Below are 14191 nucleotides of genomic sequence, written 5' to 3'. Positions count from 1 at the left end.
GAGGGCGGAGGGGCCAAGTGCTTGTGTGTAGCAACTATGGAACTTTCCAGCTTTTCCACAGATAAGGGGAGCAAGGATGGAAAAAATGCTATGGTTTAAGTAATGCCATCCATCTTAGTACCTCTATCTTAGTCTTTGAATGCCTACAAACACTATACCAGGTTGACCTTGCTCTTAACTAAGATGGGCTATCAACTTACTATTCCCAATGGTGGGATGCATTATCTTGGCACAGGAAGGACCAGAAGAAAAAAGCAAGTCCAAGAATATCAAACTGAAGCTTTTTCTAGTAGTAAACTGGCCACTGGAGGGTCTCTCTAATATTTAGGCATCAGAAAACAGTCACAATCCTATGCTGTCAAGTAGGAATTCCTTCCAATTAATAATTACTTGAGATATGGTTTTAATTGCATGATCTTTCAGAACCATAAAATAATTGAGAAGCAGCTCTTTTCTTCAAGGCCTAGGTTTTATCCAGCAGAGGCTGGGCTAGGACGTTTCTGGCATAAGCGAAACACTAGTCTAGGGACCAGTGGTCCCAACCTCCAGTGCATCTTGCACAGTCACTGAACACACAAGTCAGTCATTCCGTAGATCCACAAACTTGTCTTCTTACTTGGGCAGATTTTCCTCATCTCTTAATGCTTTATAGCTGTTGGTATACAAGACAGTCTTGGACAAGTGTCACTGGAGCAAAGCAAAAGGGAAATATTGAGGAGGCAGGGCACCTCGGCCTGGAGGGGCAGAGAGTTGTAGTGCTGCTGGTCGATTTTTCTCTTGTAAGCTCTGAACTTCCTCTATCATTTCATGGAGTTTGCTCATAGTGGCCTCTCTGCCACCACCTATGAGTTGGGTTCTGGAAACCCACACAAGTAGCACTGTGCCCAAACTTTGATTTCTGGCCTCTCTATATGAGTCCACTGTGGTAGTTAGTAGGCCTGCTATGCAAACTGTCATGGAACTCCAGGAAGTTGTCCTGAGGTTCATCTGAAGAGTTAACAAGTTTGCTAATTCTCTTTCACAGAAGGTTTTTAATTAAATGATCTGTTTCTTCTCTGAAAAAATACTCTTTTGGGAAATAAGACTGAGTGAGTGGCAAAAAAAAAGTAGTCATTGATGTTTGAAATGCATTCTTTTTCACCAGCCTTTGTCCAGTTTTGGCTTTTCCACGTAGAGAGGCTCTTTGAACAGTGTGTGTGCTTTGGGTTGAAACTATACAGATCAATCACACATGATGAAAAGATTCAAAGGCTTGCTTTGTGTATAACAGGCTTTCTCTACCCATGTTAGATTATATATATATATATATATATATATATATATATATATATTCTGATAAAACACTCAGGTGAGTCTCAGTGAACTAAAATGCTGGGGGATGCTGATGCATCAGCTGCCAGACACAATCTAAGAAAAGCAGAAACACAGGAATTTCCTCTTTGTCTCTCTAGCAGAGATGGTTGCAGTGATCCAAGAAACAGTGGCCACCCATGACCCATTCTTTTTGGATGAGGCTTCAGAAACTAGTTCAGGGAGACTTCCGGGAGAACATGGCAGACAGATAGCAGCAGCTACGGAGGCTCTCTGAAAGACCCAGCTTAGAATTCAGGAATGTTGTGGAGTAAGGAATCATAAGCAAGTGGAGATATGCCCTGCTGACCCAAGAACGAACTGGGCTGAGAGAAGCCAACTGTGAATGCAATCCTGGTGCTATAACAGGAACAGAAAAGCCTCAGCGTGGAAGCTGGAGCCCACGCCATTGGAAGCCGCGATTTGGGTTTCCTGCGGCCGCTGCTGCTGCGTCTACATCTGCTTGGCAGGGAGAGAGACGAGCAAGAACTCTGAGAACGGGAATCGGTGAATGGAGTTGAAAGCAGGACAGGTGGGGAGCCATGCATCGACCTGCGGTGAGTGAGAGAAACTGGGACTCTTCCACGGTCTAGGAGACTCCAACAGAGGACATTCTGGGACTGGGCAGACTTACAGGAACAGGGCGCTGCAGTGACTTCAGTCACGTATCTCCCTCTTAAGCGGGATTGGTGAGCAGTGCCTAGCCTACATGACGCTGCTGGCTGAGACCCAGTAGGCTAACACAACCCAGGTCCCAGCACCTGAAGGTAGATTGACCTGGAGGGGTGGGCCGTGCATAGGCTGCCTGGTCTGCAACTTCCTGGTGCGCTGCGGTGGGCAGGAATACCTAGCCGGCACAATTCAATCAGACTGTGGCCAACAGGGGAGGAAGCTGGGCCTCCTGTATACGCTTGCATATATAAGGAACAAAGAATATGGGAAGAGGCAGCAACAGGAAAGGCTCCTCGGCCCCCAATCCTGAGAAAGAGGCAACAGCAGACACAGCACCAATAGATATAAAGCGCTATCTCCAGAGCCTCATAGACAAGTTCAGGACTGAAGTTATTAATGACCTGAAGCTAGACATAAGCAGAATAGTTAGAGAAATGCTAAGCACCACCCAAGAAAAAACAGATGGTGGAATGGAAGAACAGAAAAAAAGGGGAGAATTGTTTGATGGAGAAAATAGAAAAGCATAGAAAATGTGAAGCAGGTTGAAAGAAATTACCAGGAAACTAAAATCTCTATCGAAAACTGGCATAACAGCTTGAAAGAAACTAAGGATAGATTATCTGAACTGGAGGACAGATTTGTAAGGTGGGAGCATGAAATGAAAAACTTCTTAAAAATAACAAGAAAACAAACAGCAATAATACAAAGACTAGAAGATGATAAGAGGATCTGTAACTTAAGAATTAAGAACATAAAAGAAGTAGGGACATAAACAAATGAAATACAAAAGCTACTCATGGAAATAATCCAGGAGAACTTCCCTAATTTAGCAAAAGGTAAAGATACTCAGATGTATGAAGAAACAGGACCCCAGCCACCTACAACCCAAACAGAGCAACACCCAGGCATATAATAATTAAAATTCCTGAAATCCAATGCAAGAAGAGAATATTAAAAGCCATCAGAGACAAGAAACAGATCACTTACAGGGGAACACCCATCAGAATTACAGCAGATTTCCCAGCACAAACCATCAAATCAAAAAGAGCATGGGGCGAAATATTACAAGCTTTGAAAGATACTAATCTCCACCCAAGATTGATATATCCTGCACAACTATCCCTGGAAATTGATGGAAAAACAAGGTGCTTCCAGGATAAAGAGGAACTAGGGGAATATGCAACCACCAATTCAACTCTACAGAGAATACTGCAGGATATTCTAAAAAAGAAAAATAAGAAGAATCTAGAAATAGTGGCAGAGAGGCCACAGTGAATGGAGCGGAAAACAAAATGAAGAAGACAAACTGACAACTAATGACAAAAAAGGGCTCAACAGAAATGTGGTGGAGAAGATTGGATGATAGGAACAGCTATTTTGGAGAAAATGACATCTTAATAGGTAATACTGATATAGTATCATCTTGTTTTGAAGTCTCATCAAGCTTTTGTTCTTCTGTCTCCATTGGTCTAAACAGGTTGTATCTTATTGGATTTTATTGTGTATGATAGTATAAGCAAAAACTTTTATAGACAAGGAGATTATATGGAAACCATTGTTCATTTTCTGTTAGTTGATTCTAAATACCCTATAATACTGTCATTCTCTTAAATGGTTTTACATTGTTTTGAAATATTTGATGCTACAGTATACGAAGTTATACTCAAAGATTTCAAGGAAAGAGACAATATGGTAACTACTTTTATGTCAGGATTATCTTGTGGTGAAACACTATTTTGCTTAAAAGGTTTTGTTTTGATCTGCACTGTTTTGCTGTTATGCCCTCTTTTATCTCAATCTCCATTTTATTATTTATTTTTATTTTTATCCTTTTAATTAAGGGAAAAATAAATTAAAAAATAGCAGGATATATTATAGTAACCCACTTTGACTTTCCATTATCTTGATTTAAAGTCCTGTATTGCTCTCAGCATCTTGTTTTGACTGATGTTCCTCTATTCTGTTTTGCTTGATAGCACCAGGTTTGAAAGTTTAGGCAACAGCTGTGAAGATAGTGGGATTCACTATCATGCCCATTCTGGTTGTCTATTATCTACTTTTGAAGACCTATAATGTCTCCAATGTTTTGGTTTTGTCGGTTTTGTTCTTTACTGTTTTGTTCAATTTTATTATAACTGATGATATAGGCAATTCTATTAGAGATAGCGGGAGGCATTATGAACCATTGTTGATCACCTTGTATTATGCTTTTACATTATCTATTATGTCCACCCTTTTGATTTGACTGACTCTGTTCAGTTATGTCAAATTTGGTTCTACTCTCTTCCAAAAAAGTAATAAGAACTGTGGGAGCAACAAAACCCAAAATGTGTAATAGTCATTGTACAAAAGAGAGGAAAAGAAAGTGCTCTAAACAATATAACTGCATGTATATTTAAGTGTATAAGATAGATAATGATATTACTGAGTTTTGTTGGATCATTGAACAGAGCTGTTTGTAGTCTCACTGTTGGAATGTCCACTTTATAAGCTTTAATTTTGTAACTTGAACAATTATTTCTAAGATAACAATATGTAATCCATTAACTAGTGATTTCCTACTGTTTATTTCTGTAAATCTGTATAACTTGTACCCTTTCTCTGCTTTTTTTTCCTTTTTCTCCTTAAATAAAAAAAAAAAAAAAAAACAAAAAACAAAAAAACTAGTTCAGGTTCACCATTGGGAGTCCATCACTTGCACCAGAGAAGAAAGGAGGTGTCAGAGGTTGGAGACATTTTCCTCTAGAAGAGGAATGTTTACATTTTATCCTTCCATGCATTCTGTGATCTCCATTGCTTTTTTCAGACATCTGATTATGTCAAGCCAGCTGCTACTTTCTAAGAGAGCAAATCATTTTATATCTGTGTCTCAAAATTCAGTACTAAGATCTTTCAGAAACAGCTGTTTAAATTTAGAATATGTAGTCTCAATTTCTTGCAGGGATAGGAAGTTACTTGATAAGTATTCATTTCTAACAATTTTATAAAGTGGCCTGTGGATGGCCTTGTGAATTTCATCCAAGAAGCTCTTCTTTATCTGCAGTATGCCTTCATTCTGTTTGTTGAGCAGTGCTGCTATTTTTAAAAGGGTAATTCCACTTTGGCAGGACCAATACCATATTAGTATGCCATGACCCTGAAAGCACAGCACATCTTCCTTCAGAATGGTGAGGATGACAAAAAATATGGCAACCTCTCACAGATTCCGTAGTTTTCATTGACACTCACTAATTTGTACTTTACATTGCCTTTGGTCTGCTTCAATTCCCAACACCAATCCTTAAGTATGTCAGACAATACTGTATGGTTCTTGGGATTAGTGGCTGTGTTGTTTCGTGCAGCAGTGGCATAGGAAAACAGAAATAATATTTGAAGTAGTTTAGGAGCTTGGGTATGATGAATTATCTCACTGACAATCATTTTGACTTCTGCTTCTTTTGTATATCCCAGACAGAAGTAGAACACTTAGAGGTCTTTGTAGTAGATGATGAGTTTCTCAGAGTATTTCTTCAGTTGTCTAAAGAAGTTTTTTTTTTCTCATTGAACACTTCCTAGATCTGATCAACACAGTGGAAGATCATGTCATTTTTCTCCTATAACCTTTTTCTTAAACTGAATTTCACCATTATGCAATCCAGATTCATCATCACTCAAGAAGGCAGTCTTAAAGTCTGTTCAGATGAGTCTCCCACAGGTACCATGCTGACAGCAATCATCCTGCACATACTTCAGGACTGCTAGCTTCATAAAGCAACACCTGGCAACAAGTAAAGAGTGACTTCCTTCTCAGTTACTTACTGTTCCTTTCTTTGAATTTCCATTGCCCTGGGAAGCAGAGGTGTAAGAACATAGTGGTACTTGGTCAGCACTATCAGCCAGGGCTGTGCCCATCCATAGAGCATGTGGTTGCACCTTGCTCCACCACTAACACCTCTGGCTCCCCTGATGTTTTTGTTTTTTAAGTCTGTTTTGTTTTGTCCTGCTTTTTTTTTTCTGAGTGTATGGTTATTTTTATTTTGTTTTTTCTTTTTTCTCTCTTTCATGACTTAGACCTCTAACATTTCTTTTTATTTTCTTCTAGTCCTTTGCCTCTCTTTTGTCAATTAGCTCACTTGACCTTTTGATAATTTCATGTGAGTAAACATTACTCCTTCTCTTTCTAGTTTACTTCAATACTCCTTGGCTTTTGCTTCCAATCCTTTCCTCTTTGGTCCTACAGTTACTCAAAACTTTGCCCTCCAGCCTTGCTTCTACTATATTTAGCCTCATTTATTTATCCATCCTACCCTGTATCCTTCTTAACACCCCACCTCCTAGCAGGGTAACATTGCTTGACTAAGTGGAAAATTATTACATGCAAGTCCCTGGTGTGAGTTGCATGCTATTATATAACTATAGAGCTTGCTTGTGTATATAGAGGTATCAGGGTAACTATTAAGTTACCAGAGTTTGTTAATAACTAGGCTGTGTTTGAGTGTATTTTTATGTCTAACTGTACTACATTAACTGGATGTCATACCTGTTATAATTAGTTTTTCTCTGCTGCATGACAACACTTCAATTGTAAGGGGTGATAACTATCACAGTAGTCTAAGAGCAAAAGAATGGGCCCAGTGTCACATAACTTCACATATTTGGAATATATTTGGAAAGCAGGTTTTTGGGATACACATAAAAACCAAGAACCACCTCATCTAGAAGATATCCCAGGAAACAGACATTTCCTGGGAAGCCTTGGTGCTATGGTAAAGGTATCTAACATAAGAAATTTACAAGCATCAACACAGAAAACAAAAGAAAGTAGAAAATAAAATATGACAAGATGAAGACACAAAATGTGGTCCAAAATATCTATCCCACCCAGAACAAGTGCAGAGCACAAAGAGATAGAGGAAATCAAAAGCTGACCATTGGAACTTTCTGAAATAATGGCAGCAGAAGTGAAAAAAATCCAAACAAATGGAAGAGCCATAGAAAACATAATCTCTAAGGTACAAGAAGAAATGATAATCAAAATGCAAGACACTAAAATAGACACAGATTATAAAATAGATAAGCTCAGGAAAATGATAGAAACCATGAATGTCCAACATAGAAAAGAAATGGAATCAATTAAACAGCACCAAACAAAAATCTAGGAGATTAAAAATTCCACAGAAAGCATGTACAACAGTTTGCATTAAAGAAAGGATAGATATCAGATCTAGAAGACAGGATTGCAACTAGAAGCCAAGAAAAGAAAGATGTCTTAAAAATAGCAAGAGACCAGGAAAAACCAATCCAACAGCTACAAGATGAAGTAAAGAACAAAGGCATAAGATGTATTTGAATAGTGAGAAAGCAGGAGAATTCACAAAGATCATTAAAAACCTCTTCACAGAAATAATGGCAGAAAACTTTCCAAACATGGATAATTTGACATACAAGTTAATGAAGCATATAGAACTGCAAATAGCCATGACCAAAATAAATATACACCATGAAATATAACAATCAAGATTCCAGGTGTTTGGAGGACTGTGGAGTTCTAAGCAAGCAGGCAAGCTCTACCGGTTTCAGAGGCCCGGCATCCTGGAGTAAGTGCCCCATGCACTTTCCCCCCTGAGCCCAGCTTGTTTGGGACTCTTGAGCCTTCTGGGTGCACTGGAAAAGCTAGGCTGGTCTGAGGCGACTGCATCTGCCTCCCTATTCTGGCTGTGTTTGGAGAACTGTGGAGTTCTAAGCAAGAAGGCAGGCGTCCACTTTCCCCGGAGCCCAGCTTGTTTGGGACCCTCGCACTGTCTGGGTGCAGTGGAACAGCTAGATGGGTCTGGGGTGCCTGCATCTGCCTCCCTGCTCAGGCTGTGTTTGGAGAACTTTGGAGTTCTAAGCAACCAAGCGGATGCCCACTTTCCCTGGAGCCCACCTTGTTTGGGACTGGGGAAACTGGGTGCCAGAGTCCCAGGAGCTGCGGGCAGAGAAGTGGATTTCCAACAGACTCTGAGGAATCTTTCAAATAACACTTGAAACACAGAAATACAAGAAAATGACAAAATGAAAGACCAAATTACAATCTCAAACGTCCAGCCCATCCCAAGAAACCTTAGGAGTGATGTATATAGAAGAAAATATATGCCATACACCTCAAATATCAGACACAATAGCTACTGCAATAAACAAGCAACTCTGGGAAGATTTAAAGGAATTCAAACTAGAAATAATCTCCCAGGTAAAAGAAGAAATGATAAAAGAAATAAAAGAGATCCCGAACATATCTAAACAAAACACAGTTTAAAAAGTGGAGGAACTAAACAAAAAGGTAGAAACCCTAGATGAGCAATACAAGAAACAAACAGACTATGTAAAGCAGATACACAGAGATATACAGGAAATCAAATATTCCACTGAAAGCTGTAAAAACTGCCTCAATGAAAGTGAAGATAGAATTTCAGACCTTGAAGATAAAATTGCAGCTAGTGAACAGGAAAAGAAAGATCTTTTAAAAATAACAAAGAATCAGGAAATAACAATTCAAAAATTGCAAGATGACTCAAAGAAAACCAACATAAGATTGATAGGGATTAATGAAAAAGAAGGGGGCGACATAAAGGATGTCAAGAGGATATTTAGAGAAGTAATAGCTGAAAATTTCCAAAGCATGAGATCAGAAACTGACATCAGGTTCAATGAAGCATATAGAACTCCAAATAGTGATAAGCAAAATAAAACTACACCAAGACATATAATAATCACCATCCCAGAAATCCAACAGAAGAATAGATTATTAAAACTTGTCAGAGAGAAAAGACAGATCACTTATAACGGAAAACTTATCAGAATTGCAGTAGACTTCTCAGCACAAACAATAAAGTCAAGAAGAGCATGGAGTGAAGTGTTCCATATCCTATAGGAAAATGATTTCTGACCTAGACTGATGTACCCTGAAAAACTGTCCTTCAAAATCAATGGTGAAATAAGATACTTCCATGACAAAGAACAGCTGAAGAACTTCATGATCACCAAGCCAACCCTGCAAAAAATATGGAAAGACAGTTTAGATCCACTTAGGAAAAAACCACTAAGCAAAGCAGATAATTAAATAGAACAGAACGATAAAGATGCAACAGCAGAAAGATAACATGATCAACAATAAACCAACATATAACAGTTGTAACCATTACTGTAAATGGTCTCAATGCACCAATTCAACAAAACAGACTGGCAGAATAGATCAAGAAACAAAATCCAACCATATGCTATCTACAAGAAACCCATCTAACCCAAAAGGATACTCACAGACTGAAAGTCAAAGGATTGAAAACAATACTTCATGCAACAGGAACCCCCCAAAAAGCAGGAGTAGCCATTCTGTTTGCAGACAATGTGAACTTTAAACCAATAATGATCAGAAGAGACAAAGAAGGTCACTACATACTCGTTAGGGGAAAACTTCAAGAGGAAGAGATAACTATCTTAAATATATATGCACCAAATTCACGAGCACCCAGTTATATAAAACAAGTATTAACAAAAATGAAAAATCAAGTTATAAGTAACACAATTGTAACAGGAGACCTTAATACACCATTGACACCAAGAGACAGATTAAACAGACAGAAAACGAGCAAAGAAATAACAGAACTGAATCACACCTGTGAACAAATGGACTTGATAGACATATACAGAGTGTTACATCCAACAACATCAGAATACACATTCTTCTCAGCAGTACATGGATTATTCTCTAAAATAGATCATATATTAGCTCACAGAACATATTTAAATAAATGCAAAAAAGAGTTGAAATTATCCCTTCCATGTTATTGGATCATAGTGCTTTGAAATTAGAAATTAATGATAAAAGATACTGCAAAAAACACACAAACACACGGAAACTGAATAACACACTCTTGAGTAATCAGTGGGTCACAGAGGAAATTAAAGAAGAAATTAAACAATCCCTACAAGAAAATGAAAAGTACAGATACAACTTACCGGAATCTGTGGGATGCAATGAAAGTGTTCTCAGAGGAAAATTTATTGCACTGAGTTCCCACATCAGGAAAACAGAATGAATACAAATAAATAAGTTGATGCTACACCTCAGACAACTATAAAAAGAAGAGCCAATCAAGCCCAAAGCCACAAGAAGGGAGGAAATTATAAAAATCAGAGCAGAAATCAATGCAATAGAGACTAAGAAAACAATCCAAAGAATCAGTGAATCAAAGTTTTATTTATTATTTGAAAGAATAAGTAAAATTGATAAGCCTCTAGCCAACCTTATTTTAAAAAGGGAAGAAAAAGCTCAAACTTATGCAATAAGAAATGAAAAAGGTGAAATCACTACAGACGCTATAGAAATATAGAAGATCATCAACACCTTTTTCGAAAACCCCTACTCTCAGAGGTTTGAAAACAGAAGAAATAGACAGATTCCTAGAAACATATGAAGTACCAAAGCTAGGTCAAGAGGATGTAAAACTGCTGAGTAACCCAATTTCTATTAATGAAATTGAAAATATAATTAAGTCCTTACCTACAAAGAAGAGCCCAGGCTCAGATGGGTTCACTGCAGAATTCTACAAGAAATACAAACAAGACCTAATACCGATACTCCTCAAATTCTTCAATGAAATTGAAAGGGAAGCAATCTTCCCTAAGTCATTCCTGGAAGCAAATATTCCTCTAGTAACAAAACCTGAAAAAGACCCAACGAAAAAAGAAAACTGTAGATCAATCTCCCTAATGAACTCAGATGCAAAAATCCTGAATAAAATATTGGCAAATAGGATGCAGAAAATCATCAAGAAGATTATACACCCTGACCAAGTGGGATTCATCCCAGGCATGCAGGGATGGTTCAACATACATAAATCAGTAAATGTAATCCACCATATCAATAAAACCAAAAGTAAGAATCACATGATCATTTTTATAGATACAGAAAAGGCTTTCTATACAGTTCAACATTCATTCATGATAAGAACTTTACAGAAAATTGGAATAGATGGTCTTTACCTCAATATAATAAAGGCCATCCATGTATGACAAACCAACAGGAAGTATCATACTAAATGGCTAAAAATTGAAGGCCTTTACTTTAAAATCAGGCACAAGACAAGGATGTTCTTTATCACCACCCTATTTAATATAGTACTGGAAATACTCGCCAGAGCAATTAGACAAGAGAGAGAAATAAAAGGGGTGAAGATAGGAAAAGAAGAAGTTAAATTATCATTATTTGCAGATGACATGATACTCTACATAGAACATCCCCTAAACTCCATTGAAGGACTCTTAGATATAATAAATAAATTCAGTAATGTAGCAGCATACAAAATCCATACTCAAAAATCAATAGCATTCTTATACACTAACAACAAAATCGCAGAGAGAGAAGTAAGAGAAGCCACACCTTTCACACTAGCAACCAAAAAAATGAAAGATTTAGGAATTACTCTCATGAAAGAAGTGAAAGACCTGTACAGGGAAAATTATAATACACTGAAAAAAGACATTGAAGAGGATTTCAGAAAATGGAAAGACATCCCTTGCTCATGGATAGGAAGAATAAATAGTGTGAAAATGACCATTCTCCCAAAACTATTACACAGATTCAATGCAATCCCAATAAAAATACCATCAGTGTTCCTCATAGATCACAAGAAATCACTTCTAAAATTCATCTGGAGTGAGAAGAGACCTAGAATAGCAAAGACAGTTCTAAGCAACAAAGGCAAGGCAGGATGCATCACAATCCCTGACTTGAAGTTATACTACAAAGCAACCATAGTAAAACCAACATGGTACTGGAATCAAACAGAGCCAAAGATCAATGGAATAAATTAGAAGATACAATCACAACTACAAACACACTCAACCACCTTATCTTTCAGGAGCCAAACAGGTTCACTGGAAGAATGACAGTCTCTTTAATAAGTGGTGTTGGAAAAATTGGGTCTCCATTTGCCAAAAACTAAAACTAGACCCATGCCTAGCACCATGTACTAAATTAAAATCTAAATGGATCAAAGACCTGAATATTAAAACAGAAACAGTAAATCTATTGAAAGACAAATTGGGTAGAAACCTTGAAGACATAGTGGTAGATAGAGAATTCATGAACAGGAGTCAAACCACATGGAAATACTTCCCAGAATCAATTCCTGGGATCACGTCTCATTAAAAAGTTTCTGCATGTCAAAAGAAATCTCCAGCATAGTGAAAAGAAAACCCACAACTGGGAAAAAATCTTAGTGAACTGTCCCTCAGACAGAGGACTTCTGTCTAAAACATATAAAGAATTTTAAAAAATTAGATCCCCAAATTCAAACATGTAATACCCAAATGGGCATCTGAGAAGAATACACACTTCTCAGATGAAGAAATATAAATGGCAAATAAATACACGAAGAAACGTTCATCATCATTAGTCATTAGAGAAATGCAAATTAAAACCACACTGGGATTCCGTCTCACTCCTGAAAGAAAGCCCAGGATCAAGAAAACCACCAATGACAAATGTTGGAGAAGCTGTGGGAAAAAAGGAACTCTCCTGCACTGTTGGTGGGAGTGTAGACTGGTGCAACCATTGTGCAGGTCAGTCTGGAGATTTCTCAAAAAGCTGGGATTGGAAGTCCCATTTGTTCCAGCTATTCCACTTCTAGGCATATTCCCAGAAGAACTGAAAGCAATATACCACAGTCATATATGTGCACCTATGTTTATAGAAGCACAATTTGTAATCGCCAGATCTTGGAAACAACCCAAGTGTCCATTAACTGAGGAATGGATAAAATTTGTGGTATTTTTATTCAATGCAATACTACTCAGCTATAAAGAATGATCATATTAAGATATTTATAAATAAATAGACGCAGCTTGAGACCATACTCATAAGTGAAATAAATCAAACTTACATGTATGAATACTGACTATAGTTTCCCTATTGCAACAAATGATTCAGCTATATAAAAGTATGTGGTAAGCATGGTTCCACATTATGTGGCTTTGAAGCCTTATAAAGTTTTTACTCATTAATTGGAATGGCTTTATTCTGGGCTGTTTGATATTATTGCCTGTGATGAAATGATCAGCTATTTTGCAGAAAACAAGACATCATAATAGCTAGTACTGATTTAATATCATCTTGTTTTGAAATCCCACCAAACAGTTGCTCTTCTGTCTCTATTGGTTTTATCATGCTGTATCTTACTGGATTTTATTGTATGTGATAGTATAAACAAAAATTTTTATAGGCAAAGAGATAATATAGAAACCATTGTTCTTTTTCTGTTAGCTGGTTCTAAATACCCTGTAATACTTTCATCCACTTGAATGGTTTCACACTGTCTTGATATGTTTAATGATATAGTATACGAAGTTATATTCAAATATTTCAAGGAAAGAGACACTTTGGTTACTATTATTAAGTCAGGTTATCTTGTGGTGAAGCACTAGGTTGCTGAAATTGTCATCCTTTGACCTGTATTGTTATGTTGTTATGTCCTCTTTTATCTCAATATCCCCCTTATTCATAAAAAAAATTTATTGATTTTTAATTAAGGGAAAAAATCAAAAAATTAGTAAGATATGTTTTAGTAACTTTTTTTGATTTTCTATTAACTGGATTTGCAGCCCTGTATTACTCCCACTGTCTTATTTTGACTGATTAGACTCTGTTCCATTCTGTTTGATAGTATCAAGTTTGAGGGTATAGGCAACTACTTTGAATGCAATAAGATTCACTATGATGCCCATCCTGGTTTGACTATTATATTCTTTTGAAGTCCTGTAATGTTTCCAATGTTTAGGTTTTATTGGTCTTGTTCTGTTCTGTTTTGTTCAAGTTTATTATACCTAATGATAAAGGCAGTTCTTTTTAAGGAAGCAAGAGGCACTACGGTAACCATTGTTGATAACCTTGTATTCTGTTTTTACATCATGTGCTATGTCTATCCTTTATTTTGACTGACTGCTTTGTTTTGTCATATTTGTTTTTATTCTCTTCCAAAAAAATAGTAGTAAGAACTATGGGAGTAATAAAACCCAAAATGTTTAAATTTTATTGTAAAAAAATGAGGAAAAAAATGTGCTCTAAAGGATACAACTGCAAGTGTGTTTAGGTATGTTAAGGTAGATGACCATATTACTGAGTTTTTGTTGGATCATTGAACATAACTGTTTG

The 14191-nt window shown here is 37.1% G+C and overlaps 1 pseudogene; it reads right to left on the bottom strand.

Annotated features, from left to right (window-relative positions):
* Positions 1 to 579: 579 nt before the first annotated feature.
* LOC100720799 (myotubularin-related protein 12-like) lies at positions 580 to 5924 on the bottom strand (annotated as a pseudogene).
* Positions 5925 to 14191: the final 8267 nt, after the last annotated feature.

This window comes from Cavia porcellus, unplaced genomic scaffold (assembly GCF_034190915.1).
Source record: "Cavia porcellus strain 051 isolate PalLab524CR breed Dunkin Hartley unplaced genomic scaffold, mCavPor4.1 scaffold_1, whole genome shotgun sequence".
Taxonomy (NCBI): domain Eukaryota; kingdom Metazoa; phylum Chordata; class Mammalia; order Rodentia; family Caviidae; genus Cavia; species Cavia porcellus.
This window is presented reverse-complemented; position numbering and strand designations above follow the sequence as displayed.